At 40.9% G+C, this 23,138-nt stretch overlaps 1 pseudogene; it reads left to right on the plus strand.

The window, feature by feature from the left end:
• The first annotated feature begins 18,111 nt into the window (after positions 1-18,111).
• The window catches only part of LOC149262694 (putative kinase-like protein TMKL1), a 39,908-nt pseudogene continuing 34,881 nt past the window's right edge, over positions 18,112-23,138 (plus strand).

Genomic DNA, 23,138 nt, shown 5'->3' on the forward strand with positions numbered 1-23,138 from the left:
TTCTGGTAGGTGGAAAAAATGACATTGTTGTAAAATGTGATTGATATAATTTCTGTGTCACATTTTAGAATTTCTTCTCAACAACCCTTTTCCTGGATATTTCCAGCTATGAAACACTTGCAAAAGACAATGTGTCAAATAGGAAAGTAGGTTGCACTCGGATCGCATAATATTTCTAAGAAGAAAAATAAATGTTTATAAAAGAAATTTTTTCCTAAAAACAACAAAATAAAGAACATCACACCTGAAAAAAATGCGAGTTGAACCCTACAAATCCCCTACCCTCCCACTGTTTTTTCACCAATAAGCAGCAACAACCAAGAAGATTTTTTGGATTTCATATCTGAGTTATATTACTCCTCTCTGCGACGTTGTTGTTAAAAATTAACATCTCAATGAACTAGGTTGAACGTGTTAAAACTTATGCATGATTGTCCACAATAGTTATATTACTATTCTTATCTTCTTTTTTTGAAGGGGAACCTGCCTTTGTGTAGACAATAAACCCATAAATAAGCTCTACCCATCCTCACACACTAAGTGAAGAATAGGGTTTGCTGTTATCTTGCCCACACCATATTATAATTTGTCTGAAGGGTAAATCAACAATATTCAATATAATCAATAGACACATCTGGCAAACCCCACACAGGGGAGGGGACATGTCTAGTCAGAATATTTTTGCCTAAAGGCTACATCAACAATATTCAATATAATCAATAGTATTGTCTAGCAAACCCCACACAAGGGGTCATAATATTTTGTTAAGTTCTTGATGATTTGTTTTTTCCTTGAAAATGATGAAGTTGTGAAGAGTACTGATAAGCCTCCCATGTTTCAGGTATGGTCTTTAGATACCAATTATATTGAACTTAGATTTCGCCCAGAAAATCCTTATTCTCATCCTACATTTGAGGAGTTTCACCACAATAACTAATTTTTATTATTTATATCAAAGAGAAAAATCACACAAGATGTGCCTACTTCTGGTTCAAAAACCACCTTTTCTTCTTGCGAGACAATTGAAATATCTATTGATGGAGGGGCTGATACAATGGCCCGTGGATCAAAGATATTTGTTCCAGGGAGTCCAAAGGAACATGTTACTTTAGAGATTGAGGGAATGGGTTCCTCACAAATTGAAATGCCAACGAGTGAGGAGCTAAGAGTTGATCTAGTTTCAAGAGTTGATCATGCATACACGTTTGATGGTGAGAGTAGATAGTTGCTTTATGTCACTAGTCTAACCTTTTTAAGTCTGTTTTTATGTTAAATGTAATTTCATTCATGAATTTTGTTTGTAAGCTGCATTCCTGAGTGTTTTAAATATTCTATTAGGGCTACAAGGTAGCCATCACTTGATATCTTTGAGCTGAAAAAATTGAAAGACATTTTGTGTTATCCCTATTGCTTGTGTAGGAATGGTACACTATCAGTATGTACTGGATGCTCATGAAGATTCTGCTAGGAAAATGAAAAAAAGCATTGATTCACATTTTGGTAAGATCTCAAGACTTTTGATGGGTTGAATAAGAAGCCAAGTTTGGTATTTTCATTCAGTTATTTCCATATGCAATATCCAATTCACATATAATTATTATTCATTACATGTCAATACAATTTCTGATCTGACATTAAATATGTTATAAGTTGAGTATCAAGGACTTCATTTCTTGGTTCATTGTTTGACATGTTTCATATAAAAACAGTCTTATTGACATAGAGAAAGATGATCTAATGATGCTTATACCACCCCTTTTTTCCTCGAAAGACATTTTTGAGCAATTAGTGTAAGTTTGAAAATCTCACTATTCATTGTGAACATTTTAAACGTAAATCAAGTTGAAGGATGGTTATTTTTTTGTTTGATTTACAAGTTTTTTCTTTTATCTCTATATTGGTCTACGTGTCTCTAAATATATCCATATGTGGAAAAATATATAAATCTATCTATCGATCATGGTTAGATAATTTTCCTACAGACATTTTATCAACTATGATTTTTGTCTTGCATTATACTACTTTTTAGCGGATTAAAAATTAACTCTAACAAGAGGTTCTATACTGTATAATATTGATTTTCTTGTGGTCTTGCATCAAGACAATTGTTGGCATCCATTTATAGACCTATCTATGTTATGCTTATTATTCTCCCACTAGAAGCCTCTTTAATTGTGTCGCCAAGAGGTGCTTTACAGTGCACTATGGTAGAGATGTTGTAGTGTTTAACATTTTGAGTTAGTTAAAACAAAACAAAACAAAATAAAAACATTTTTGGAGTCCAACCCATGGCTTTTCCCATGGTATTCTGCTCTAATGTAGCCTATTTAAGGGTTGATATTTAAAACAACCTAGATCCATCCTAACTTTGGATCTACCTCAAGAGATTTGATCCCTCTTAGCACTTGGTAAATCCAGAGTTAAGATGGATCTAGGCTGGTCATATTACATCTCAGTATCTAGTTTCCTTCCTTGTCAATGTCTCAATATGAAATAGTGCATCTCTTGAGAGTCCATTACAAAAACTAGTTTCATGTCTATTTGTTGTCATTATTTGATCAATTTTAATTTATTTGCATCCTTAATGATATATGGTTGAGTATATCCATTATATTGGCTGACATGATGGTCTTGTATTCCCATGCCATGCCACTACATCCTTATTCAAGAACTTCTTTGTTTATCCATTAGTAACCTTGTCCATTACGTTTAACTACATAACTAAGCAATCACATTACTAGTATGATAATAATATATCAATAGCAATGTTTCAACCGATTAATTTCTTATTCTCATTGTTGATGCCAATAATTCTTTTAATTGAACTTTCACCATATTTATTCTTAACCCCAACTATGTCTTATGGAACTGTATGGTCATAAAAGCAGGGACATATGGATGAAAAAATCTCTGGTTGGGGACATATGGATCATGAAAGATATAGTTGGGTACATATGGATTGCGAAATATCTCGTTGGGGACATACATTTGGCTAACTTTCTTTTAACCAGGCATGAAAATATTTCTCATTAGATTGAGTAAAGAATTTGAAGATAGCTACTATTTCAAAAGTAGGTGCAACCTGGTGTATCTAATGGATTGAGAGAAAAAGAAACAATTGTGTGGTTTTAACAAATTATATGTTGTGAATTGAGTTCAAGTTGGTATAGGATAGAGTCCACCCATTGTTTAGAAGCACCATGGAACAACCATCCTCTTTATCATCTGTAAAATTGAATCCGAGCTGGGTTTTTGAGATGGTAAGGTTCGAATGTTTAAATATGTTTTCCACACTTCATAGTTTCCAATTCTATAGTATTATTTGGAGGATGTGTGCCATTTTATAAGGTCCTCTATTTTGTCACAACATTCCAGATGATCTAGCCAATCTTCCAAATCACATAGGTAAACTTGTCGAAATGTGCATGTGAATCCTGAACAGTAAAATGTAAAGCCCTATTTGTATAAGATTGTTGTGCTTTTAGAGAAAGGTTCTAAGAAAATTAGACCCATATACCATGAAACCATGTTAATATGGCTAATTCGATCATCAATTTGATTCCAAGAAAACAGGCCCCATAGACGATGCTGTCATGTTAATATGGCCAAATGTGATCCTCAATTTCATTCTAAGAAGATAGGTCCTATAGACCAAGTATGTCCAAAAGGATGTTAAAAGATTTATTATTATTTTTATTCAAAGTTGTGTTTATACATGTTCCATTCCTCCCTACCTATACTACTTAAGTATATCAAGTCCATTTATCCCTATGCTATGCATAACCATGGTTTTGGAGTTTATGTAGTGAATTTGTCTGTGGCCTAAAGGTTCAGTTTTCTGGTTGTGAATTCCCTAGAATTTCCTATTCCTACATTTTATTAGTATATTATGTGGAAGTTCCAGAAAAGTTTTCAAAATGTGCCCTTTTTTATGTTGCCCAATTATATAAGTGTTCATTTGCAGTTAAAACTGCAACAAATATTGTTTGTCCTAACATTCTATTTGTTAGAACTAAAACCCCCATAAAGCATACATATAATATCGGTAAAAATAATTTCATATCTACACATCATTTATCTCATTGTGATGCATCTTTCCTTGGATTTATCATTTGCAGATCCATCTTCCTTGGATCTAAAGTGTAGAGAAGATTAGAAAAATGGAAAACTGTAAGATTTGTCATAAATGTTGATGAATCTTTGTTATTTTACAATGTTTCAGGTAAAAAACATATCACATTATTAGTCTACTGCCAACGCCCACCTCTAGGAAATGTCTATGTCGTCCACTTCAAGATTTTTTTAGACACAACCTATGTTTTTATGGATGCCATGACTAATAATTTAATAATTTTTTATATTTTTAATTATATATATATATATATATATATATATATATATATATATATATATATATATATATATAGATATATAGTCATTTTTAATTTTTATTTTTATAAGGGAGGATTGTAGAGCCTTCCCATGCACTCAAATGTACGTGAAAACCTATGTTCTTGATGAGAAAAATATCAAAACTGCTTCCCTAAACCCTTAATCAAGTGGTTATGAGAGTTTTAGAGTCAATAATGGCCATCAAGCTCCTTTTGGTATTTAGCATCTTATGTTGGATTTTTATCTAGGCAATCCCTTCTATGGACAAAAGCGATCCCTCTAGCCCAATGTGTGGGTCTAGTAACAATCGTGACAAAGGAAGCAAACTTCCCTAACCTAAATTAGAATGACAATGAGAAAGGGAGCTAACCTACCTCTCTCCTATGCGCTCAACCTTTGATGATGATCCCGATCCCTTAGCTCCCAAGTTTGCTCCTTGCTATTCCTTGCGTATGAATACCTGCAAGAGAGATCAAAAGACAACAACAAAAGAGATAATAGCATACACATTCCAATATAAGTTATACAATAGATCAAGGAGTATTGCACAATGCAAACCATCATAGACAAGCTTATGGGAAGTAAAACATGATTTTTATTAATGATTAAATAAAAGAGGGAAGCATACAACCGATGACTTGATGTTGAAGGCCTCCTTCAGGATGGTTCCAAGTCTAAGCTGTTGGGTGCGGGATCCCCCAAGGGAAGTTTTAGGGCTAAAAGCCCAAATTTTGGTCACAAATTGTAACTTCGATGTCAAAGCTTTGCATTTTTTGGGCGCAAAGTGTGTAGCTTGTAAATGAGTCATAGGGTTGTCCATCCTTAATTTTGTAATGTAAGGTCGGTTATAGAGATCTACCCATGGTCTACGGACCATGGGATTGTATAAGTAGAACGAGGCTTTAAGTTGTAAAAGAATCAATCTAAGAAGTCCAAGGATGAAGAGTTGAGTCGTGTCTAAAGTGTAAAGTCTAGTTTTGGGTCGTAGAGTAGGAGAAGGCTCTGCAGTTGAGTGCGCAGAGGCCTAGTAGTCCCAAGCTGAGTGCGTGGACCCCTACAAATGAGTGTGTAGGGTAGGTTGAGTCTGTAACCGTTGAAACATTAATAAAGAGAAGTTTTATATCATTCTTGTGTGTTTATCTCCTGTTTTCTTCATTGAATGTATTGGGTATAAATTACATTCCTGCTGTTTATATGGTGCGCGAACATGTATGAATATGTTGAATAAGTGAATGCAAGATCAAATATCTGTTTATGTGAAGTTAACAAACCTTAGTAAGAAGATAAGTAAGATTTGCGGTATAATTTAGGGAAATAGTCCAGATCACCTTAGCCCTTGGTTAGGGCTGCGCGAAGGCGATTATAACAGATTGCAAAGGTCTTGCAGGTCATCATAATGCATGAAGTGACCTGCACGAAGGCAAGCACAGTTGGACTAAATCGACCCCTTAGACATCTCAAGGGTGAGGAAACTTGGTTCCAGCATCCCCCCATACTGCTTCGGGTGAGACTTCAGTCTGCGCTCCGTGGACTGATGCCGAAAGGGCTAGTAGTGTAGGGATTTGTTTGGCTAAATAACTCCGAACCTGGGTCAGGCCCCATTAAGCCAAAAAATGGTTCTATTGCTGGGACCAGAATCTGCATAGAGATGTCTATTGTCATATCATTGGAATCCAACTAAGAAGGAAATTGAAGGCTGGTTCGATAGAAGAATTCATGAGTTCGCGGTGCAAGAGAACAGGAACCCATGACTGACAAAAGAAGAGTGGTTATATTGCTACCTATACGCAGAGATCCACGAAATCTTCTTCGCATCTTTCCCTACTGAGTTGTACGAGTGGATTGCGAAGCTAACAAATAGCCAAGGAAGGTGGAAACTCAACAATCCTATTGTGTAGACCCCAGAGTTAGTGTGAAGGTTGGAAGCATTGGAGGATAAGATCACGCGTGCTGTTGATCATTGGCTCGATCAAATTATAGGAGGATTCATTACTGAGTTCGCGGTTGACACCTTGGTTAGCTATAGTGAGGCAGAGTGACGCTTTCTTAAGGGACTGTGAGGTAAGTACGTAAAGTCTTTGAATACTTGGATTAAAATGCTATTGTGCGAAAAGAGGGTTATGCAGTTACCTTGATGTTCGGGGCTACGCGAAGTGGAAAAAATTATAGGTACGAAGGAAATAAGGGACCAAAAACTAGCCCCTTGATTTCACCTCCGCGAGGGGACGAGGAAGATCTCGTGAAGGTCTCGCTGTGAAGTGTGATCCATATGATAAGGCAAAGAATTTTGTGAATACCACCCCCACCCACATCACCACTAGTGTCACCGCCATCACCTCCATCTTCACCCGTACAACCTTCGCCACCACCGTGATTCAATATGGAAAGCCCGATAAAGTTGCATGTGTTCAAGGGATTGGGAAATGAGGATCCGAACAAATTTTAGTTCGTTGTAAGAGCCGTATGGGAAGCGCAGGGAGTTACATATGACAATATAAAGAAAGCGACACTGGTTAGCGCCCTGCAGGACCGCGTGCTGACCTGGTATATTAAGCACTCCAATGATAATCCAAATGTGGGAATCGCGGATATCCAGGCATCGCTAAACAGGGAATTTAGCAGGAAGAAGTCTGAAGCACAATCAATCATTGGATTCAAAGAGATCACAATGCTACTAGGCGAGACTCCGTGGGAGCTGGATCAGAGGTTGAAATGCATGATTTGCGAAGCTAATATGAATATGACAGATGGGAAACATCGTGAATGGTTTGTAACATCACTAACACCACATTTAAGGAGTGTGCTATCACAACAGAAGTTAACAACTTAGGCAGAGGCCTTAGAGATCGGAATGAGGCTGCATGAGACCCCAATGTAGGATCCCAACTTGGGAGTTAGGCAGATCCATGCGCAGGTGAATAATTTATTCCTGGAGATGCAGAGTCTGAAACAAGATAGAACAACTCGAACAGAAGTGCGCGAAGAGGTGTGATGCGTAAAATGAAAAGGTCAAGGTCATGACAAGGACCACTGCCTAGTTTTTGCAAATTACCTCGCAAGAGGAGGACCGATGCCATTAAGGCTAGAAGCACAAGTAGGACCTAGTGTAGCGCCTACTTTGTGGTGCGTGATTTGTCAAATAGGAGGAAAACATGTTACGGACAACTGCCATTTGTTACAGAAGTATACAAAAAATTTGAAACAATTGTTCTGTAACTTTTGTAGGTCAGTGGGACACGATGAGCACACCTGTAGAAGTTATGAGTTGATGATGGATAGAACTCCCACCTACAGAGTTCAGGCTGAAATGCGGCCCCTAGACCAGAATGCATGAGTGGTGCGAACAGGATTTCAAGGGCACGGACGAGGCCGAGGCGGAGGAGGACCAGGAAGAGGTCGCGGTTAGTTGATATGCTACAATTGCGGAGGGCCAGGACATTATGCCCGTGATTGTACAAATCCAACGTGCTCATCATGTTTTATTGCAACTTGTTTGATCATGAGACTGAATATTGTCTTATTCTGATAGCTAGGATACGCCACAAAAGAGCGCTATTGCCTCCCCCGACTTAGAACCTACAGATCATGAGTTCTGAGCAGCGCAAGGAAGATCCAAATGTGAACATTGTGCTCCGAAGTGGAATCGTGACAGGAGATGACAAAGGAAAAAAACCAAAGGATAGTACTTGGGTTCACAAAGCCCCGACGAAAGAAGCAGACTTTTATTTGGAGCGCGCTCAGGAAACCTTCATGGAAGCCAAGAAGAGCGTCGCTGAGGCCTCCACTTCAGGAAGAAAAGATAGACCGGAGTCGGAGATGGATCCATCCATGCTCACAATGTTCTTGGAAACATGCATGAAGTTATTGAGAAACAGTAAAGCTGTAAAAGGGTTACTAGAACTCATTAACAAATGCATTGGGATTGCACCAGGAGAACCGTGCATAATCAGGAAGATTAGAAAACACAAGACAAGAAGGGGAAGAGTATTGTGACTAACTGCACAGATTGGAGAATATGAGATGGATCAAGTTATCTTGGATTTAGGATCGGATGCAAATGTTCTGCCGAAGCAGACATGGGAGAAAATGGGGAGACCTACACTATAGTGGTCTCCTATTCAACTGCGAGTGGCAAGCCAACAGAAAATAATACCCATGGCACAATTGCAGGGAATAACCTTGGACATCGAGGGAGTGAACACGCTAGCAGAATTCGAAGTGATAGAGATTGTTGATGACAACAATCCCTACCCCACGCTCTTAGGAATTGATTGGGCCATTGACATGAATGGGGTGATTAATCTAAAAAAGCAGAAAATGATTTTTGAAAAGAAGTCACTACGCATAATTATACCCTTGGACCCTGTTGAAGGATTGCGCTATACAGAGCCAGTGCATGACTATGAAAGTGATGATGATTTGGAATACATCTATAAGATAACAACACGAAACTAGGACTGGTTATATCCCACCGCGGATGGGCGGCTTGCATGGGAACGTGAAAGCTCCTGTACTTTGGATTTGGATGAGGAGACGAAGCAATGTCAGAATCGGTTACATGAGGTAACTACACTGAATTATAGTATGATGACAAGTTCGTTGCGCTGCGTATCAACAGAAGCAAGAGACCTACCTACTTATGATGGTATAAGTGAGGCAGAAACCTTCTTGAATAAATTTGAAAGGGAGGTGATGGAAGAGCAACGCTTCTAGGCCTTGGATTGGGTATTGCGCGCTATGCCCGCAAGGTGGTGGGGTACGCACAAAGGGAGATTTGACGACTGGCGCGAATGTAGAAGGATGATGCACACATGAATTGGGAAGTCTAGGGTGCGATTGACAGACAAATACAATGGATGAAATGATCCGCGCGTGAGTCTGGCTAGATGGATACAGGCATATGGAAAAAAACCTGCACGGATGCACATGAACTTTGTGCTAAAAGGTATGGTCAATAAGTATGTGTTGGGGGGACAAATGTGCAAATGGATCTTAATGTTGGAAAGACATTATGTAGGAAGGACAATCGTGCAGAAGGTTATACACATGAAAGCATTCAACAAGTTTTGCAATGCGTTGAACAAGGTACGTAATGCGTAGCGAAGTGATTGGGACCTGTGCATACCCGCAATACTATGGGCTTATAGGACGACATGTAAGAATTTGACGGGACATACACCTTTTCAGCTTGTCTATGGAGTGGAAGCTATAATGCTTATGGAGTACATCATACCTAGTATATGCATAACAATGCTCATAGGTATGATGGACCGAAGAGCCTTGGAGTAAAGGCTTGCACAGTTGGAGGAGCTCGAAGAAGAATGATTTTTGGCTAGATTCCACCAGCAGGTGAAAAAGCAACGCGAAAAGGCTTGGCATGATCGACATATTAAGTTGCGCACCTTTAAGGTGAATGATTTGGTGTTGCTATATGATAGTAAGTTTGATCAATTCCCAGGGAAGCTCAAAATGCATTGGTTGGGACCATATGTTATTAAGGAGATCACAGATGGTGGCGCGTTGTAGTTGGTAAAGTTAAATGGAGAACTCTTCCTAGGAAAAGTCAATGGCAGTCATTTGAAGGTGTACACAGGTGGCCCAGCCATCTAACTAGCTGGTAGAAGCACAATCTTAGCGCTCCAGGCTGTTGAAAGGAGGCGCGGGACTATAAACTACTCTACCCAGGAGCTGCGCGATGTCAGGATTGCGCGTAGTAGCGAAGTGTCACAGGGTCCGCGACAACACAAGGGTATCTATGCTGCCATGTGGGTTGGTTGGAAAGTGACTGTTACAGTCACTATTCACGATGTGATGCTTGGTTTGAGACCAAACGGAGTGGGCTTCAGGCATTTAAGGCGAACTTTATGGGCTAGATTTGGGAAAATCTGCTGCCAAGGGAGCATTAATGGACCAAAAATGGGGGGAACAGTCGAATTCAAAAGGTGCTATAAATTGCAAAGGTTTGCCTAGAAAACAACACTTAGCCATTTGAGAATTGAGCTATTACGTGCCCAGAGATTCATGAACCCAGATTTGTTTGATCTTTTGAAGTCGAAGTCGTTGTTTGAGCACTTACCCGAGCCATTGAGAGAATTGTGGAATAGCAGTATGGCAACGCTTGAGGAAGCCATGGATACCGGAGCAATGACTGCTGAGGAGGTTGCACATGCCTTGACGGTAGGCGAAGCCCCAGAAAGTGCCAAGATAGTGGCAGAAATCCATAAATCACTGCGCATGCCGAGACCCAAGAAAGACAAGCAACATATGGTACCAGTGCGTGTGTCCCCTAGAAACCCGCTGAGAACGAGGCTTACTATGGAAGAAAAGGGGAAGGATATCAACTTGGAAGCTGATGAGGAGGAGGAAGACTTTGAAGAAATCCTAGTAGAGGAGGAAGAGGACATAGAGATGGAGGTGGAAACCAAGGCTGCAGACCCTATGACCAGGCTACCCGCGTATGTTCCTCCGCGGAAGGGGAAAGCAAGGGTGCCCAAGGACCTAGATGAGAGCAAGAGCTCTGTGTAGACCCAATTGCTCCCCGACGACATCATTTTTGATGGAGCACACTTGGGGTGAGTGCTAGTATTAAAATTTGAAGTTTGAGATCTTGTCGACCACGAGAAATTCCCACATTTGGAAACCATGCAGCTCATGCGCTAGAAGAAAAAAACATCGTCGGGAGTTATAGAGTTGGAGTCGCGCTAGTGGTTGCGAGGTGTAGAGAAATCAAGATTGTTAAACCTACTCTGGGTGTCGCATTACCATCGTGCCCCAGTGACTATTTTTGTCATCAGGCAACTGCTCTGCCTAGTGCATGATGGGTGCATGTGGCTGGAGGAGCCCATCCCCATCACGAATCATCTGTTGGGTGTGGAGCCTGATTATCTTCTATATTCAAAGGTATCGCCACATAGGACACCAGTTCGAAATGGGGGCGGGAACGCCGCCCGTAAAATATTCGCTGTAGGGGGGGTCCAGGGGGGCAGCTGCGACCTTTGGGAGCCCCCCCCTGGCGGGGGGTTTCGGGGGCAGCGCCCCCGAAGCTAAAAACAACTGTAAAATTGCCTTGTAAAAGTATAGTAATTTCTAGTCAATCTGGGCCGTTCATTAGGCGGATGATCTGACGGTAGAACTTATGTTTAGTTTAGGGTTTTTTGCCCTAGAAGGCAACCCCTCTCTTTGTATGAGGGTATTGTATTTGAGGCTGTGTGATAGATGTGTATTCGGTGAGCAAGAAACAGAGAGGTGAGAATGTGAGAGAAAACAGAGGATATTACAGCGGATTTTCTGTAGGTTGTGTCTCTTCATTTTGCTGGATAATAGAAAGGAAGGACTGGCTGTTCGGGGTGGACATAGCCCAAACTGGGTGAACCACGTATATCTGTGTCTCTCTTGTTTTGTGCGTTTTCTGTGTTTATATTTCTGCAATATTTTATGTGTTCCATTGCTCCGTAATATATAATTTTCTAACAACTGGTATCAGAGCCGAAGGTCTATTTGGCTGATAAACTCGTAGGAAAGAAGGGTTCCTGGTTCGAGTGGGAGCAATGGTGGAAGATGGTAAGTTTAGGGTCGAGAAATTTAACGGCCAAAACTTCTCGCTGTGGAAGATGCAGATGGAAGATTATTTGTATCAGAAATATCTATACCTACCATTGGGCGGAAAAACAAAGATGCCGACGGGTATGAAAGACGAAGAATGGAACCTTCTTGATAGAAAGGCACTCGGAACAATACAGTTGTGCCTTGATGCGTCAGTCGCCTTCAACATTTCGAAGGAAACCACGACAGGATGTTTGATGCAGACATTGTCGAAACTATATGAAAAACCCTCGGCCTCAAACAACGTATTTTTTATGAAACAGTTATTTAATATGAATATGCCGGAAGGTGGGTCTGTTGCAAACCATTTAAATGATTTTAATACAGTCAAAATTCAGTTAAGTTCTGTAGGGGTAAACTTTGACGATGAAGTTAGAGCTCTGTTATTCTTGTGCTCATTACCAGAAAGTTGGAATGGTTTGGTAATGGCCATTAGTAACTCCGTTTCTGGATCTAGTACTTTAAAGTTTGATGATGTTGTCGGTGCTATCCTTAGCGAGGAAATGCAACGGAAAAGCTCCGGTGAGACATCGGGAAATGCTTTGAGTGCAGAATCTAGAGGAAGAAAAATGGAAAGAGGAAAGAGCTCAGGATATTGCAGTAAATCAAGGAAAGGCAGATCCAAGTCCAGATCGGGGATAGTGTGCTGGAAATGTGGAAAGAAAGGACACCTAAAGAAAGATTGTAGATCTCGGAAGGGAAAAGAAGGAGATGCACAACAAGAAAACAATCATGAAGCAAATGTGACAGGTGAGGTGCTACAAGATGCTTTGATTCTTTCTTTCAAAAATATTACTGATTCCTGGGTGGTAGATTTAGGGGCTTCATTCCATGCCACACCTGATAAGAAATACTTTCATGACTATGTTCAAGGAGATTTTGGACAAGTTCGTCTGGGTGATGATAAACCCTGTAAAATCGTTGGAATGGGTAAGGTTCTTGTAAAACAGCAGAATGGAAACCAATGGCTATTAAAGGAGGTAAGGCATGTTCCAGATCTAAAGAAAAATCTGATTTCAACAGGGCAGTTAGGCGGTGAAGGTTGTGTGACAACTTTCACAGATAAAGCTTGGAAGGTCACCAAAGGAGCCCTGGTAATAGCAAAAGGTGAAAAGGTTGGTACATTGTATTTATGCAATGGTATTTCTAACTCTGTTAATGCTTTAACTTCCAAAGGAGCAGATGCAGCATTATGGCATCATAGGCTCGGACACATGAGTGAAAAGGGGATGAAGATTCTTCACTCAAGTAATTTGTTGCCGGGTTTGAAGAATGTTGATTTGGACTTCTGTGAGAATTGCATTTATGGAAAACAGAAGAGAGTCAGATTTCTCAGAGTTGGGAAAGAAAAGAAGAATGAAAAATTAGAGCTTGTGCATACAGATGTATGGGGACCTGCTCAGGTATCATCTCTCGGTGGCTCTCGTTATTATGTTACTTTTACTGATGATGCAACTAGAAAAACTTGGATTTATTGTATTAAGAATAAATCTGATGTATTTGATACTTTCAAGAAATGGAAAGCTTTGCTTGAGATTGAGACAGGAAAGAAATTGAAGTGTCTTAGATCAGACAATGGAGGTGAATATTGCAGCAAAGAGTTTGATAGGTACTGTTCAGAGCATGGAATTCGCAGAGAGAAGACAGTTCCAAGAACACCACAAGAAAATGGTGTGTCAAAAAGGATGAACAGAACAATCATGGAGCGTGCAAGGTGCATGAGATTGCATGCAGGATTGCCTTTACAGTTTTGGGCAGATGCTGTAGATACTGCTGTTTATCTAATAAACAGAGGGCCTTCAAGTTCCTTGGATGGTGGTGTTCCAGAGGAAGCATGGACAGGTAAAAAGGTAAACTACTCTATTTTAAAGCCTTTTGGTTGTGAGGCCTTTGTCCATATTGATAAAGAAAATAGAACAAAGCTTGAGGCAAAGTCAAAGAAATGTACCTTTATTGGATATGGTGTTAATGATTTTGGTTATCGCTTATATGATTACGAAAATCACAAAATCATTAGGAGCAGAGATGTAATATTCAATGAAAAGGTCTTGTATAAGAATCAGTTGCAGGAAAAGAAACATGAAAAGGAAAACAAGGAATATGCAGTTCTTGATGAAATCACTGAAAAAGGAAAGGTGCCTGAAAATAATAATAATCAACAACCACAACAACAACAGGCACCCCAAACACCTGAAAGTGGTGTTAGAAGATCTACCAGGATAAGTAGACCCCCTGAACGATACTCTCCTTCATTATATTATTTATTGTTGACTGATTCCGGTGAACCCGAATGTTATGAAGAAGCAATGCAGGTTGAAAGCAGGAAGAAGTGGGAGGTAGCCATGGAAGAAGAGATGGAATCCTTAATGCATAACCAGACTTGGGATTTAGTCAGGTTGCCTATAGGAAAAACTACATTGAAGAATAAATGGGTTTACAGGCTGAAGGAAGAAGATGGAGGAAAACAGAGGTATAAAGCTAGACTTGTGGTGAAGGGGTTTTCACAAAAGAAAGGTATTGATTTTGATGAAATATTTTCTCCTGTTGTTAAAATGACTTCAATCAGAACTATTTTAAGTCTTGTAGCAGCTGAAGATTTGCATCTTGAGCAGTTAGATGTAAAGACAACCTTTCTCCATGGGGATTTGGAGGAAGAGATATATATGCAGCAGCCACAAGGATATGAGGTGAAAGGGAAGGAGAAACTAGTATGCAGGTTGAAGAAGAGCTTGTATGGCTTAAAAGAGGCTCCAAGGCAGTGGTATCTAAAATTTGACAAGTTTATGTCTGAACAAGGTTATACTAGATGTCACTCTGATCATTGTGTTTATTTGAAAAAGCAAAATGATGGCAGCTATATTATATTGTTATTGTATGTAGATGACATGCTTGTTGCAGGATCTAACATGCAGGAAATAAATGTGCTCAAAATAAAATTGGCAAATTCATTTGCAATGAAGGATTTGGGAGCTGCAAAACGAATCCTAGGTATGAGAATAACTAGATACAGGAAAAATCGTAAATTAACATTGTCTCAGAATGAGTACATACAAAATGTGTTGAAAAGATTTAACATGCACAATGCAAAACCAGTTAGTACACCTTTTTCTAGCCATTTCAAACTTAGCAAGGAAATGTGCCCAAAGACCCAAGAAGACATGGATTATATGTCTAAAGTTCCATATGCATCAGCAGTTGGAAGCTTAATGTATGCAATGGTCTGCACAAGGCCTGATATTGCACATGCAGTGGGAGTTGTAAGCAGGTACATGAACAATCCAGGAAAGGAACATTGGATGGCAGTGAAATGGATTCTCAGATATTTGAAAGGTACCACAAATCAAGCATTATGCTTTGGTGGTGCAAACATTTCTCTACAGGGATATGTTGATGCAGATATGGCAAGTGACAGGGATAACAGGAGGAGCACTACAGGATATGTATCTACTGTTGGTGGAACAACTGTCAGTTGGATTTCAAAAATCCAAAGTGTTGTTGCACTTTCAACAACAGAAGCAGAGTATGTTGCTGCTATAGAGGCTAGTAAAGAAATGATTTGGTTACAAAGGTTTATGGGTGAATTGGGTAAGGAGCATGATATGGGCATGTTATACAGTGATAGCCAAAGTGCCATTCATCTTTCAAAGATCTCAGCATTTCATTCCAGGACTAAACACATACAGCTCAAGTACCATTTCATACGATCAGTGTTGGAAGATGGAGAGTTGAAGCTGGAAAAGATACACACTAGCCAGAATCCTGCAGATATGCTAACAAAAGTTGTAACCAAGGAGAAACTGAGAATATGCTCAGTTTCAGTTGGTCTTCAAGGATGACGATGAAGATGAGAAACAACCAGGTCCAAAGTGGAGTCATTGTCCAGCAAATGGAGCAGCGGTGGAGTTGCTACAATCAGTATCCAAGTGGGAGATTGTTGGGTGTGGAGCCTGATTATCTTCTATATTCAAAGGTATCGCCACATAGGACCCCAGTTCGAAATGGCGTTTCCGCCCGTAAAATATTCGTTGCAGGGGGGGGTCCAGGGGGGGGCGACTGTGACCTTTGGGAGCCCCCCCCTGGCGGGGGGTTTCGGGGGTAGCGCCCCCGAAGCTAAAAACAACTGTAAAATTGCCTTGTAAAAGTAGAGTAATTTCTAGTCAATCTGGGCCGTTCATTAGGCGGATGATCTCACAGTAGAACTTGTGTTTAGTTTAGGGTTTTTTGCCCTAGAAGGCAACCCCTCTCTTTGTATGAGGGTATTGTATTTGAGGCTGTGTGATAGATGTGTATTCGGTGAGTGAGAAACAGAGAGGTGAGACTGTGAGAGAAAACAGAGGATATTACAGCGGATTTGCTGTAGGTTGTGTCTCTTCATTTTGCTGGATAATAGAAAGGAAGGACTGGCTGTTCGGGGTGGACGTAGCCCAAACTGGGTGAACCACGTATATCTGTGTCTCTCTTGTTTTGTGCGTTTTCTGTGTTTATATTTCTGCAATATTTTATGTGTTCCATTGCTCCGTAATATATAATTTTCTAACATCATCTGATTCACAGAATTACCTAGCTCCCTTACAAAGGGGAGGATCCAATGAATATCTCAGAGGGTAAGAGTGACGATTTGGCCATCGCGGAGGCCATGAAGGATAAATTCAAGCTGGAGAAGAATAAAAGAGGGTACGCGATCTCCAGCACCAACAATGTGGTGGTCAAAATTGCGACGCAAATACTGGCTAGGAAGGTTATGCGGAAGTGCCGCGTGGATGAGGTGCCCGTGCTAGTGGTTGCACTTGCCGCGCAATTCGTAGAAGGGGTCCAGTTTAACTGGGAGGATTACTTGTGTAGAGAGTTCCTAGAAATCTACCGTGAGGCACAGGAGCAAGGGAAGACTTTCCACTATGCATGGATTCTGCTATCCATAGTGCTAGTGGCTTTGGAATTTCCTGAGGATAGCCAGTTCCCAACAATTGCGTAGGATCTTCTGGAAGCAGCAAAGTATGCTTCCTGTGGGCAACCAGAGATGTGCAGAGGACTAGAGACAACAAGGTATTCTGGGTGTTCATGGAGATGAACATCAAAATGAGGATTACCGTAAGCCGTGGTTATTGCCCATGGTTTATAATAGTCTGCAGTGCTTTGCGAAGTTCAAGGTGGACTTCCATCACGTGTACATCAGGGCGAGGAAGGACCCCACGAAGGCATGGAAGGAGCTACCTTATCTGGCGACGGATGATGTCATATTCGACGTCCTTGAGTCGTGGCCACCAGAGTGGTGCACTCTAGCCAGCTCCGTGATGGAAGTGGAGAAGTCCGCTGCACAAAGGAAAAAGGAGGAGGAAAAATTGCGGATGGCGCAGTTGGCAGAGAAGAGAAGGAACGAAGCAGTAGGAGCCAACGCGCAGGAAGCATGGGACACCGCGAAGGCAGTAGAAGAGCAGCAGAAGGCAACAGAGAAGGAGCATGAAGGCCAGAAGTCGCCTTCACCCGAACAAGAAACAGATCCAGAGGAGGTGGCACAGACTCGTAGCTAGCATCCACACAGATGAAATGACAATTCCCAAGAGAGCAGGTGGGGCCGAAAAAGAAGTTTAAGGCCTCAAAAACTTCTTTTGACCTGATCACGCTCACTGAGGGGGATCTACATGACATTGGGGAAACAATGAGGGACGTCACTGTGGAGGCCCTCCAGTAGTTTGCGTAGGAACGCTAGACGGTGTTGGGGGCCCTCTAAGCGTAGATACATGAGTTGCAGGTGCGCACTCCACCGGTTGGTACTGTGTCAACCAGGCTCGCACTAGGCACGACAGTGACTGAGGAAATGTTGTGCGTCGCATGACCAACACTATAGTGCTATTAGAGGGAGCACTCGTGATATAAAATGAGCCCGATAGGCCTATGGTCAGCGGATTAAAGGGGATCAGGATAAACATGGCTCCGCTCCCTCGGGAGACACTCTATGTTTTGCAAGATGGAGTTACTGCAGAACTGCAAGCTAGGGAGGGTTGCATGCTCCAGGCCATGAGCGAGTAGCGCATCAACATTGAACATTTGAGCTTGCAGCACGACGAGGTAGTGGCGCAGAATCGATAGATTGTATAGGTGGTCGACGAAGCTTTCCAGATGGTTCTTGAGTTCGCCATCCAAGCAGAGCAACCAGTGAAGGCGTGCATCCAGAAACTAGCAGCAGGGATGCACAAGGTTAAGGAAGAGATGGCCAAGGTTCTGCTGGCGCTGAACCTTCAGATAACTGAGATACAATTGAAGGCGCAACCTTCAATGCCGCCAGAGGTTAAGGAATAGCGTGCCAACGCGATTACAACGGCCATAGTAGAGGTCAACAATGTAGTGAAACACTGCACCAGGCTATTTGAAGAGTCGTTCGAGGTTCTCACCACTCTGCAGGAGGAACCGAACATACAATGCTTAGAAACAGAGGTGCCCAAGCTGCAACAAAAATATGATGAGATAAAAGGGATCGCGCAGATGGTTGCCCTTACATACAGGTTGGCGTGAATGCAGCAGGCAAAAGCGCTCAAGGAGCAGGTGGATGCTGCTTGACACAAGGAAGCCATTTTGAAGGCGCGCATACAACCATGGTTTGATGAGGCATTCATCATTACAACCTCTATTGAAGCAAAGCTCGCGTAGATGCAGGGCACACAGGAATAGGTTCAGGGAAGAAGTTCAACTACAACTGTTTCTGAACAATGCGTCCAGGAAGTGTAGCAGGCAGCTGCTCAGTGCGCTGCCGATCTTGCAACAGTCCAGACAGAGTTGGGAGGTCTTTGTGCAAAGATCTCCGCACTGACAGAGTGACTCAAGGGCGAGTCACGATGTTTGTGTTGGGGGCCTGTTGGGCACGAGATCCCCCAAGGGAAGTTTTGGGGCTAAAAGCCTAGATTTTGGTCACAAATTATAACTTCGATGTAAAAGCTCTGCATTTTGTGGGTGTAGAGCATGTAGCTTGTAAATGAGTCATAGGGTTGTCCACCCTTAATTTTGTAATGTAAGGTCGGATATAGAGATTTACCCATGGTCCGCGGGCCATGGGATTGTATAAGTAGAGTGAGGCTGTAAGTTGTAAAAGAATCAATCTAAGAAGTCTAATGATGAAGAGTTGAGTCATGTCTAAAGTGTAAAGTCTAGTTTTGGTTCGTAGAGTAGGAGAAGGCTCTGTAGCTGAGTGCGCAGAGGCCTAGTAGTCCGCAGTTGAGTGCGCGGACCCCTGCAGCTGAGTGCGCAGGGCAGGTTGAGTCTGTAACCGTTGAAGCATTAATAAAGAGAAGTTTTATATCATTCCCGTGTATTTATCTCCTATTTTCTGCTTTGAATGTATTGGGTATAAATTACATTCCTGCTATTTATATGGTGCATGAACATGTATGAATATGTTGAATAAGTGAATGAAAGATCAAATATCTGTTTATGCGAAGTTAACTAACATTAGGAAGAAGATAAGTAAGATCTGTGGTATAATTTAGGGAAATAGTTCAGATCACCTTAGCCCCTGGTTAGGGCTGTGCAAAGGTGATTATAACAGATTGCGAAGGTCTTGCAGGTCATCACAGCGTACGAAGTGACCAGCGTGAAGGCAAGAATAGTTAGACTAAATCAACCCCTCAAACATCTCAAGGGTGAAAAAACTTGGTTCCAGCATCCCCCCATACTGCTTTGGGTGAGACTTCAGTCCGCGCTTTGCGCCCTGATGCCGAAAGGGATAGTAGTGTAGGGATTTTTTTGGCTAAATAACTCAGAACCTAGGTCAGGCCCCATCAAACCAACACAAGCCAAACTTAACAAGATCTCCTTTCCTCTCTCACCAAAATGGCAACATCTAAGCACAATTGAGCAGAAGAATGGAAACCAACAATGACCAACCCATTGAGGAAAGTGAAGAACAAATTTATAGTGAGGGAGAGGGAGTTAGAGATCCACCAAAGGGGGAAGAATGTCCTTCTCCCAAGGGTAAGATCCTTAAGGGAAGGATCAAAGTCTCTAAATGGTACTACTCGACCATATCTTCATCCAACAACTACCAGCTCACCGTTCTCGAGGCTTCTATTAAGAGAAGCTTCTGCACCATTTTTGGAGAAACTACCTAAAGAGAATTAGCACATATTTTCCTATCAATACCTGCACTAGTAGTTCTAGGTCAACAAGGTGCAACCTTCCATCAACACAGGCCAACAATGGAGCAAAGCACGCTGATCCTGAAAACTAGGGTTTCAGGCAAACTTCTCCAGAATTGAATGAGGGTAGTTTTTCTTCCATTCTTCAGGGATGTTTCTGTATGTGTTTCATGGTGAGTACACTTCATAGTTTTCATCATTTTGGTGCTCTAGGATGTGGAACAGGAAGTGTGATAAAATATTGTGTAACATATGCCCCCTAAAGCATGAAGGCAAAACAAGGAGTGATGGGTGAAATGCTTTACAAGTCAAGGCAAGGACCCAGAAAAACACTGTTAGGAGATCTGCAAATTAAACATGAGACAATATACATATCTGACATCTTTGGTATAAATATGCCTAATGGTACATCTTAGAATAGGCATATAACAATACATGAAACCATGACTTGGATGCAACCATCCGAATAAAGGGGATCATGTGTATGGATCGATGACATGGACACAACCATCCAAATAGAAAGAATCATATATATGGACCCACGATATGGTCACAACCATCTGTATAGAGGGAAACATGTGTACAATCATGAATAGCTCATAACTCCATGCAACCTGGATTTATCAGATGAAACCCAGGGTCTTCATCTCTGTCTCGATCTGATCAATGTACGAATTCTATCATGTGAATAGATGTGTCAGGGTCGAACATGATATAAAACCACCTGATTACTAGTCAATGATGTAAACCATTATTAGGAACGAGAGAAACCACCAATAATGAAAATGGTTCTCAAGGTACAACAACACAATCCATGAGTGTGAATAATTAAGTTGAAGTCGAACACTCACAGAATCATTCTATCAAAGGTCAATGATGTGAACCTATCGTTGAATGCGAATAACTTTCCATTGAGGCATGCAAGCTCCAGGGTACTGGAAGGGAGTTTCCAAATCATCTTCCTGGATAATGAGCTGAAGTCGACATGAAGTGATCCGTCGAAGGAGGACCATAATGTATCCCACATTATTGACAGAAAACAAAAGATATAGTAGAGTAGGTAAGTTTGATTCAAGATTGTGGAAGAAAGGTTAGACAATGTATAAGTGGTAAAAAATGCAAATGGGACTTCTCTTGAACATACCGACGACACGACTCCAAAGTTTGGAAGCATTTGACTCAACATAGGATCAGAGGTCATGATGAGAAGGAAATATAATTAGATGAGAGGCAAAATTGATTCCCAAAACCCAGGAAGACAACTGATGAAGTGAGGATAACCCAAACCCAACATGAGCAACAAATAAATGTCATGTTCAAGAGAAACCTGCTGCCTTTACACAAAATACAAGAGATGTTCAATTTCATTTCCCCCCATTATTTCTAGTGAGTACCTATTTATTTTTAATCACAAGCTTGAAGAAGATACCATATGTTTGTCGTATTAGTTCATCCTTCGGATGAATCCATCCTAGTAAGTTTAACGAGCCCTAGGAAGGAGTAGCTCGGTCTCGTCATGGTGACAAGTCCTGTGTCATTTAAGTTTTATGAGTTCTACGATGGGTTAAATTGACAACTTTTTCATGTTTAGAGAGTTTGAAAAAGAGGCAGAAAAGAAAACTCCAAAGGTCCCTTTTTGTAAATAGTCTCTTGAATCCGAAAAGGTAGAAAACGATATCCAATATAACCTCTTACCCATGTTCGACTAAGGTGTTATCTTTTCGTACAATAGTCTATCTCAGTCCAGAAAAGGGTTAAAATTATACTGAGTAGACATCTTTTCATTTACTTTTAGGAGATCGAAAATACAAGTGCTCGACAATCTTTTCATATTTCGAGATTTAGAAAAGAACCTAAAGATGACTCTGCTTGGAAGAATGAGTGGTATAAAATGATAGCAACTAGTGTTGGTCATGATGGAACTGCTAAAAAAATGTAAAGGTCAAGAGGCTGGCTAATAATACCACTCATTGCAGATGTTCCTCAGGCAAGGGTAAAACAACCAAGTGAAAGCATATGATCTGTCAAAGAGATGGTGACGATGGAATGGACAAACCAAGGCTCATATGGAAAAACAAGCTTATAAAGATGGCAATCACAAGAGGTAAAGTGGGAATGGTTTCAATTTTACACAAGCTTGAAACATGGGAAACTATGCTTGAGTATACTTGAAGATGGTTTCATTTTTTCACAAGCTTGAAACATGGGAAAAAACTATGCTTGGATTTGGTTTCATTTTTACACAAGCTTGAAAAAAAGATAAACTATGCTTGAGATAAGTTTGCATGTTGTTGGGAAAAATATTGAGAGGGGGGGTGAATCAGTATTTTCAAATAAATAAAATTTTCCATTTCATATTCAGATTTTGTACGTGACTTTACTAATTGAACCTGCGTGTAATAAATAGACCATCACACATAAGTAACACACATGAACACCAATATTTAAGGTGGAAACCCTATGGGGGAGAAAAATCACCTGTTGCTATTGTCTTTATCTTCTTTTTAATATAAAGAATAATTTGTTTACAATCTTGTACGGGTGCAAACTCATACTAGTATGCAGGAACCCACTCGCAGAAGGCTACAACCTTCTCTCGTTCTCTAGCTTCTACTGGAAGGGAGCTACAACCTCCTAGCTCTTGCACTAGCTGATATTATCAATAGTACGTAGGCACAAGACTACAGAAGACAACCACCTTCACTCATTCTCTAGCTACTACTGGAAGGGATCTCCAACCCCCTGATCTAATCACCAGCCACTACTGGCATGAAGCTTCAACTTCCTCACTGAAGGCTCCAACCCTCAGTATCCTTTAGGGACCATGTTTCATAAATTTTCAGACTGGATACTCCTTGTACACGTCAATACAAGATGAAGGCCACATTTCATCAATTTTTCATATTGGACCCATCAGTAACATTGAAGCTCAAAATCAATCATCACTACAATACAACCATCAAATACATCTGCATCAACCAATCACTAAAACTCAATCATCAATATCTGATATAACTG

The sequence above is a fragment of the Pinus tabuliformis genome, chromosome 6 (assembly GCF_031772625.1).
Source record: "Pinus tabuliformis cultivar Carrire ecotype Pingquan chromosome 6, CPIR1, whole genome shotgun sequence".
In the NCBI taxonomy this organism is placed as follows: Eukaryota; Viridiplantae; Streptophyta; class Pinopsida; order Pinales; family Pinaceae; genus Pinus; species Pinus tabuliformis.